This window comes from Eubalaena glacialis, chromosome 15 (assembly GCF_028564815.1).
Source record: "Eubalaena glacialis isolate mEubGla1 chromosome 15, mEubGla1.1.hap2.+ XY, whole genome shotgun sequence".
NCBI classification, from domain to species: Eukaryota; Metazoa; Chordata; class Mammalia; order Artiodactyla; family Balaenidae; genus Eubalaena; species Eubalaena glacialis.
The window spans coordinates 54507239-54516635 of NC_083730.1; the positions used below are offsets into that span (position 1 = coordinate 54507239).

The 9397-nt window shown below is 43.4% G+C and overlaps 1 non-coding gene across 1 annotated transcript; it reads left to right on the top strand.

Annotated features, from left to right (window-relative positions):
* Positions 1 to 8625: 8625 nt before the first annotated feature.
* On the top strand, positions 8626 to 8698 carry TRNAR-UCU (transfer RNA arginine (anticodon UCU)). Its single transcript has one exon. It is a non-coding gene; the product is annotated as a tRNA-Arg (tRNA).
* Positions 8699 to 9397: the final 699 nt, after the last annotated feature.

A 9397-nucleotide genomic window follows, 5' to 3' on the forward strand; every position in this document is an offset into this window, starting at 1 on the left:
TGAAGAGGTTCCCACTGGTCAAACATGTAGCACTTTGAGCATCAAAAATAAATAATGATAATAACAGATAGCCCTACAACAGGATACTACTCAGCAATAAAAAAGGATGAAATCTTGCCATTTGCGGCAACGTGGATGGATTTTGAGGGCATCATGCTAAATGAAATGTCAGACAGAGTAAGACAAATGCCACATGGTTTCACTTACATGTGGACTCCAAAAAACAAAACAACAAACAAATAAAACAAAACCCAGACTCATAGATACAGAGAGCGGATTGGTGGTCACCAGAGGGGAGGGGTATTGGGGTGGAAGGGTGGAGAAATGGGTAAAAGGGATCAAGAGGTACAAACTTCCAGTTATAAAATAAATAAGTCACGGGGATGTAATGTACAGCATGGGGAATATACTTGATAATATTGCATTAACCTTATATGGTGACAGATGGTAACCAGACTTATTGTGGTGATCATTTTGCAATGCATACAAATGTCGAATCACTATGTTGTACACATGAAACTAACATAATATTGTATGTCAATTACACTTCAATAAAAAAACCAGCCGATTAAATCATAGGAATTAATGCATTCATTCATATATATGTGGATATTCTATATCACATATATTATATATGTGAATATTTTATATATATGTATATATATATACATAAATATATAACAAGCCAATAAATGGAGAAGGGAAAGTTCTGCTTACAATGCAATGTCAGTAGAAGGCAGAAGGAATGATAAAAATAGAAAACCATTATTTGACAACCATCATAGAGGTGGTTGATTCAGAAGGCAGTCACCAGTGGAGACTCAGGCTGGTGGGAACAGGATATTGATGTGGTCTCCTCACAAAATCCTTATCATTTATGAAGGGAAAATGGAAACTTTATGGTGAGAAACATCTCCCACGGTGACATAGCTGACAACTGCTCAGTGCACGGCATCATTTCTACAGGATTCCTACCAAGAATATACGGCCTGAGTCTGGACAGGACGAGGTATCGGACAGACCCAGGGGTGGCCCACCCTACAGAACAAGAGGCCAGTCCTCAGTCCACTCAAGGTCCTGAAAGACAGGGAAAGACCAAAGAGCCATTCCAGATCAAAAGACACTGGAGACACTTGACCACTAAACGCAACACAGGACCCTGAATTGTCTGCAGGACAAGAAAGAAAGAAGTGACATCATTGGGACAGTTGGCAAAATGAGAATGGAGTCTGTGGACGAAATGATAACACACGACAGTGACTTGGATGGCTGTATGCTGGTTGTGTAGGGGTGTCCGTGCTTTGGGGAAATACACACTGGAATAATGAGGGGTGATGGAGTAGCATGACTGCAAGTTATTCTTAAGTGGCTCAGAAAAAGACTACGTATTAATTATTTATCTATGTATATTATGTGTAATTAAACTATATATATGGAGAGACAGAAGGCAAGAGAACGGGCTTGCACATATAAAATATTAATAACTGGGGAATCGGGGTGAAAACGATACAAAGTCTCTTTGTACTGTTCTTACAACTTCTATAAGTTTAAAATTATCTTAAAATAAATTATTTTTAAAATATAGGATCTAGGCAGGACTTGAGGTGACCAAGAGAAGAATTGGAATGGAGAAAAAAAAAAGCAATGAAATGGGAGATGAAGAGAAGAAAGCAATAAAGCCATATATGACCTTCTCCCCCTTGTCCCTTTTAAAATAAATGACTTGTCCACAAATAATAAATGCTGGAGAGGGTGTGGAGAAAAGGAACCTTCCTACACTGTTGGTGGGAATGTAAATTGGTGTAGCCACTATGGAGAACAGTATGGAGGTTCCTGAAAAAACTGAAAATAGAGTTGCCATATGATCCAGCAATTCCATTCCTGGGCATATATTCAGAGAAAACTATAATTCAAAATGATACGTGCACCCCCAATGTTCACAGCAGCACTATTTACAATAGCCAAGACATGGAAGCAACCTAAGTGTCCATCGACAGATGAATGGATAAAGAAGATGTGGTACATATATACAATGGAATACAATTCAGCCATAACAAAATATGAAATTTTGCCATTTACAGCAACATGGATGGACCTAGAGATTATCATACTAAGTGAAGTAAGTCAGACGTAGAAAGACAACTATTATATGATATCACTTACATGTGGAATCTAAAAAATAGTACAAATGAAAGAAGTGACATCATATTTACAAAACAGAAACAGACTCACATACATAAAAAACAAACTTATGTTACCAAAGGGGAAAGGGGGGCGGGGTGGGAAGAGAGATAAATTGGGAGTATGGGATTAACAGATGCACACTACCACATATAAAATAGAGAAACAGCAAGGATTTACTGGATAACACAGGGAACTATATTCACTATCTTGTAATAAACTACTATGGAAAAGAATTTTAAAAGAAAGAATATAGATATATATTCCGAATCACTTTACCGTACACCTGAAACTAACACAATATTATAAATCAACTGTACTTCAATTTTTAAAAAATTTCCTAAAAGCCAAATGGAAAAGGAAAAAACAAAATAAAATAAATGGTTTAGAAAATATCTGAAATATAATTCCAACGGGCTCCCATGCATGCCAAACCCAATTCTATGTATTAATATTGTGAAGTACGACAAGCAGGAGCTTTGTTGTCAGACGGACCTGGATGCAGATGCTGCTGCAGCACTTACAGCTCTGCTCCTGGGCCCATTATCTACCTTCTGAGCCTCAGTCTTCTCATGTGTATAATGGGGATGATCACATCTATCTCACAGGTTGTTATGCAGATTGGGGGGAATCAGACCACATGGGTCAGTTGTTGAAGCAAAGTTCTCACTGAGGACTCACTATTATTTTGGATTTACACCGCGCATCATTGAGGTTTGGATTCCTGAAAGCTTAACTTTCATCCGAGTTTGTCGCTTAACAGTGTGTGTTTAAAGGACAGTTTGCTTTATTAGGCAATCCAAAAAACTGTTGCAATTAGGGATCAGGATTGTTATATGCAGAAGATGGGATAAAAGGAACTTGAGGCACATTTATGATTCTGACACCCGGTGAGACGCCCACTGTTTAAACAAATTCTAACTTGCTGAATGTTATTTATTTACCCTGTGCTTGGCAGGATGTGTGCAGCAAAATTACCTCCATCCCCTTCTGAAACAAGTACCCGTCAGTCACACTCCTTCTACTACGCCCTGAAATGTATGACATCTCAAATAAAACGTCTGTTTCTGACATTTGCTGGCCTTGTGATAGCGTTTCCGTATTGACCAATATTGACTCATCAGTTTTCTTTTACTGTGAGCCCCTCAAATTCCATCTTTGTAACCCACGGAGGTAGCCAGCGGTGGGTCCAGAATTTCTATACAGTAGAGCATGAGGTTAAAAGGAGAAAATTCAGGAATGTGTCTTGAAGAAGTGTTTTTTATAGCAAGCATATCTTTGAGGCAAGTTTAATAAAAATAGCAATGTTCCTTTAGAATTATATACAGAATTCAAAAATAACATTGTCCAGATCCAAAGACATTATGAGGATGACTATTTTCATTGCTGGGTAACTTTAGCAGGGACTGATGGAGACAATGACGGTGGCAAATCCACCTTTGGTGGCTCAGCCACTGGCACATAGTCGACTCTCATGCCAGCAGAGCCCTGTCTCGCCAGCTGAATTGTAGAGACTTTTAGATTCAGCTCCCAACCAATGACTAGGCAGAGTCAGTCACTCTGCCTTCACTGTGCTATTAGGTGCTTCTCTGTCTATCCTGAGACTCTTACACTCACAAGCAGGAGAGAAAGCCAGCGCATGTGAGAAATAAAGGCAAATACAGCCCAAAGAAGGTACGTAACTCATCACGGCTGTGTAGCCCCGGTGGTGAGGGACTGTAGGAGTGGCTGCAGGGATGGGCCGGCTGGGATTAATGGGGAAGAAGTCTGGGGAGGGGGCAAGGTCAGCAGACCCGGCGCTCATTGCTTGCTGCTAATTGAAAGCAACAAGAAAGGTAAATGTTATTTCAGATCCTCTTGCCAAGGTAGATGATTAAAGTGGTCATGGGGAACCCACTCAATATTTTTAAATCGATGACACCTCCCCAAAGAGTCTAAATGATTGAGCCACCCCCAGATTCCCAGGTTCAGCCCTTCATTCTTTCCAGGGACTGCTAATAGCCTTGACTTGCCTGTCTCTCTGATGATCTTTTCCTGCAAGAATGGAAGCACGAAAGGCAGCCTTTTGGAGGTTTTGGCAAGTGGACCCAAAGGCAGGGCCATCTCAGAGGGCCACCCTGCATCCACGGCTCTGGATGCCTTTGAGTCCATGGCCAGACTTCTTGAAAGAACAAAAAAGTCTGAAGCTCAGAACATTCTCTCCTATCCACAGAAGCCATCCTGTAGATCTGAAACATGTAACTAACTGATCATTAATCACCAGGAACAGGTTTTGTGGGCAGTACAAACACCCACCTGCCATTAACTTGGATGGCAGATGTCGGTAGGTGAGAACGCTGGGCTCTGAGTACCAGGAATGCATTTCTCCAGGACTCAAGGACGGTGAGGTGAAAAGAGAGATTTAGGCAATGCAAGCTCTTTCTCTCTTTTCTTTCTTCCTTGGATTTTTCTCTATCTCGGGTAAAGTTCGGTTTTTAGAAGATCAAGCCAGGTTGTAAACACAGTCTTTAAAACCTTTGCACTGCTTTACTGCAGAATTTATGATTTGTTTACATTTGAGGCGAGGACCGGGCGAGAGGGGTAATCCTGAGGCCTTCGGGAGACTACTCAAAAGAAAAAAGGGAATGCAGGACACACGAATAAAAATACTTCCTTGTTCCATCCATGATTTGTAGGTGCAGAATTCTCCCAGAGAGAAAGGTCATGCCCTAAGGAAATTGACCCAACCAGCCCTTTGTAACCATTAGAATAAGCCCCTGAGATCTTAACAGAAACTTCCAGAAAGCCACAGATTTCAGGATTTGGAAAGCGCACGTGAGAAAAGATGAGACAGGTGCCTCCGGTGTTGTCTTCTGGGAACTAAAGGACCATCGCCAGCTTGGCCTGGGATCTTCCCTAAGTGGAAACGCAGTGCAGTCGAGTCCAGGGCCACAGAGCAGACACCTGGAACGAGAACCTTCCAAACAGAAACCCAGGCGTGAACTAGCCTTTTGGTGAGGATTTTGCAAAAGTCAGAAGCCAAAGAGAGTGACTTAGCAGGAATCAAATAATCCAAGATGTTTTTCAACATAAATCAAAGATTTAAATTCCTCCCTCAGAGTTACACAAGGATTTGTCATCTCAGTAACAGAAGGTTTAATATAAGTGAACGGACAAAGGAGAGGAATGAAAAGACCTGGGTTCTAGTGAGAGCTTGTACCTACTACCTACTCATACCTACTGGCTATGTGACCTCCAGCAAATGACATACTCAGCCCCAAGCCTCACCAGCAATATGGGAACACTAGCACCTGCCACTCAAAGGTACAATGAGTATAAGAGGGCATGTGAAAGTACGGGAAAATGTTAATCCTATAAAATGCAAAATATAATAATGGTGATAATGGCTATGATAAGTACTTTTGAAATAAACTATCAGCCCCTAATCTAGAACGAACGGGTTTTAGAAAAAGAGAAATGTTCCTCTTTTCTTAACAGGCCACCCAGGAGGACAGCTGCAGCTTCTGCAGGTCAGCCTCACCTGTATGAGTTCCCAGCTCGAGGCAAGTCTGAGACTTCTTTCTTCAGAGGGAGTGTTGAGGTCACGGCTGGGAGTGGGCATTGCCGTGAATCACTGGTGTCGGTCAGGAAAACTGGGTTCCATTCCTGAGTCATCACTAACTTTCTCTGAAATTTCAGGGACGTTATTTGATCGCTTTGGACCTCCAGTGTTTAGGTCCGAGATAAACCATAGGTTTCCTAAGTCTTTTCCAGTTCTAAATTCCTATGACTCTCTATCAGGTAAAAATAATAAATAGTTGACTTCAGGATATTTTTTTTTTTCAGTATAAGTCCCGTGTTAAGTAACAAAAGGGATTAAGCTGAGATGGACTGTAAATCGACATCAAGCAAGAATTAACTTGGATTTTGTTGAAAAGATGTTTTTAGTTACTGTACAACTCATATCTATACTAGGCTTGTCAACCATTCTTACTGTTTGAAAGACAAGATTAAAAATCTTTAATCATTGATTTAAGGAATTTGAGTAATACTGTTTGGCTTTTTCACAGGCATCGTCAATGTTTAAGAGAGAATGTGTCAATATTTGGGTTAAACAAAAGAAAGATGCAAGAACATATGCACCCTGTTGGTTACTGAGATAGCCCCCATTTCAGAAACGAGCTAGATTTTGTGGCCAGCATAAAGCTGCCCTGGTGTCAAGCTGGAAGAAATAGAGCAGGAAACAATTTGAATTCATGCAGATTCCATACTCTTTAAGGCTTCTTTGAACCCAAAATATGTTACCTAAAGTACATTGGATTAGGTCACATAAGTATGGAGGGAGCCGGTTATTCAGAGGTTTAGATTGTACCATGTAATTCCACAACATAAAGAAGATAATGTGAGTGAGAAACTGTCAACAATAAAGCTATGTAAGAACAGAGCACTCTCGGGACTTCCCTGGTGGCGCAGTGGTTAAGAATCCACCTGCCAATGCAGGGGCCTTGGGTTCAAGCCCTGGTCCGGGAAGATCCCACATGCCACAGAACAGCTAAGCCCATGCGCCACAACTACTGAGCCTGTGCTCTAGAGCCCACAGGCCACAACTACTGAAGCCCGTGCGCCTAGAGCCCATGCTCCGCAACAAGAGAAGCCACCGCAATGAGAAGCCCGTGCACTGAAACGAAGAGTAGCCCTCTCTTGCAGCAACTAGAGAAAGCCCGCGCACAGCAACAAAGACCCAACGCAGCCAAAAATAAATAAATACGAAATGGTCATTTAAAAAAATAAATAAATAACAGAGCACTCTCTTTGATTTGGATCTACAGCACGCCAAACCACTGGGAGATGAAATTTCCAAGCAAACCTGAGACAACATAAATGACTTCTGAAACATTTTCAGTCTATCAGGTTCGGGATGCATTTTGCCGTTGCCTAAATTTCTGGAAACCTGCATCATTCGTTCATGAGTGCATTCATTCACTCGTGCCTAATAAGCCACGTGCCAGGCTATGTAAGGTGCCTGCTGGGTGAAGGGCCTGGCTAGTGCATCCCATCAACTTCCTCTCAATACTCCCGTGAGTGAGAAGGGGTGGCTGTGGACTCTGTTTTAGGACAGCAGGGTGGTAAGTGACCTCTCCTGCTCTCTGCTCCAGTTCTCTGACATAAATGGGGAAAATCAGTAAGACGAGGGCGTGGGAATTCCCTGGGAGTACAGTGGTTAAGACCCGGTGCTTTCACTGTCGTGGACCCAGGTTCGATCCCTGGTCAAGGAAGGAAGATCCCACAAGCCACGAAGTGTGGCCAAAAAAATAAATCAGCTTTGGGACTTCCCTGGAGGTCCAGTGGTTAAGATTCCATGCTTCCACTGCAGGGCGCACAGGTTCGATCCCTGGTCGGGGAACTAAGATCCCTCATGCCGCATGGCGCAGCCAAAAAAAAAAGAGGGCAAGCAAGTTGTCGAGTCCCCCAAGAGTAAGAGGACTCAGTAGGGCAGGCAGGGAAAGAATGCTAACAATGGAAAACTCACTTTCTTGCCCCAAAAGACATCCCCATGTATTTCTTTTAAAAAAGCAAGTTACTGGGCTTCCTTGGTGGCGCAGTGGTTGAGAGTCTGCCTGCCAATGCAGGGGACACAGGTTCGAGCCCTGGTCTGGGAAGATCCCACATGCCGTGGAGCAACTGGGCCCGTGAGCCACAACTACTGAGCCTGCGCGTCTGGAGCCGTGCTCCGCAATAAGAGAGGCCGCGATAGAGAGAGGCCCGCGCACCGCGATGAAGAGTGGTCCCCGCTCGCTGCAGCTAGAGAAGGCCCTCGCACAGAAACGAAGACCCAACATAGCCAAAAATAAATAAATAAATTTATTTAAAAAAAAAAAAAAAAAGCAAGTTACTCGGAATGGACTGAGGGGTTTTGTCTGCCTGGGGCAGTACTAGAAAAGTGCCTGACACTTAGGAGATGTTCAAAATTTGTTGAATGTGGATGAAATGGACTTAACACTTAAAACACCGCTATTAAAAAAGTAAAATTTCGCCTCAGTCTTGGAACTTGATTTATAAACACAGGGCCCCAAGCTCACCCATATTATGGATTCATCAGATATTATGGCTGCAAGGAGCCTTATTTAGCACAATTCCCTTGTCTTACAGATGAGGCATCTGAGGCCCAAACTCCCTACGGTGATTATAGCAGGAGCACTGGCCTGGGAGTTGGAAACAGATGCCAGGCCTGAAAAGCAGCAGGCAGGGCAGTATGCTGGTTAGGACCACGGGCTCTGAGTGAATCTGGAATTCACCCCAACTAGCTATATGGCCTGAATATCTCTGAGCCTCAGTTTTTCATCTGTAAAATGGAGATCATGATAGTACCTACCACATTACACTGCTGTAAGGAGTAAATAAGGGAAAACATGTCATGTCACTGCCCCTGCGAAACCAAGAAGAGAAAGAAGATTCTCGGGGAATTCCCTGGTGGTCCAATGGTTAGGGCTCTGCGCTTCTACTGCAGGGGGCACAGGTTCAATCCCTGGTCGGGGAACTAGGATCCCACAAGCCTCAAGGCATGGCAGGGAAGGAAGGAAGGAAGGAAGGAAGGAAGGAAGGAAGGAAGGAAGGAAGGAAGGAAGGAAGGGAGGGAGGGAGGGAGGGAGGGAGGGAGGGAGGGAGGAAGAAAGAGAAAGAAAGATGATTCTCTGTGTATTTATATGTTGTAGTGTACACGTGATCTCAGCCAGCCCAAGGAACATCTGTGCTCCTTCTACACTGAGAAGAAATCATAACCATCATCAGAAGCATCATCAGGTGCATCTGAGGGACATCAGAGCCAATCTCTGCTGGCTGACGGTGCCCTCTCCCGGGCATCCCCTCAGCCATTGAGGAGAGGAGCTGAGAGGTTGGGGTCTGGGGAGAACGGACAGTGTCTCGGTCTCTCCAGGCCTCCCTGCTGCAGAAGCCTGTTTGGGAGGAAAAAATGACCCAAAGAAATGGCAAAAAGGCAAACTGGAGTGTAAGAGCATAACTGCAGGATATGCCTGAACTCCAGTGCTAACACAAAAGGATTGCAGAGTAATGTGAACTTTACACAGCATCTAAGACAGTGATCCCCAACCTTTTTTGGCACCAGGGACCGGTTTCGTGGAAGACAATTTTTCCACGGACCAGCAGGGCTGGGGGATGGGGAGGGGATGGTTTCGGGATGGTTCAAGAGCATTACATTTATTGTGCACTTTATTTCTAT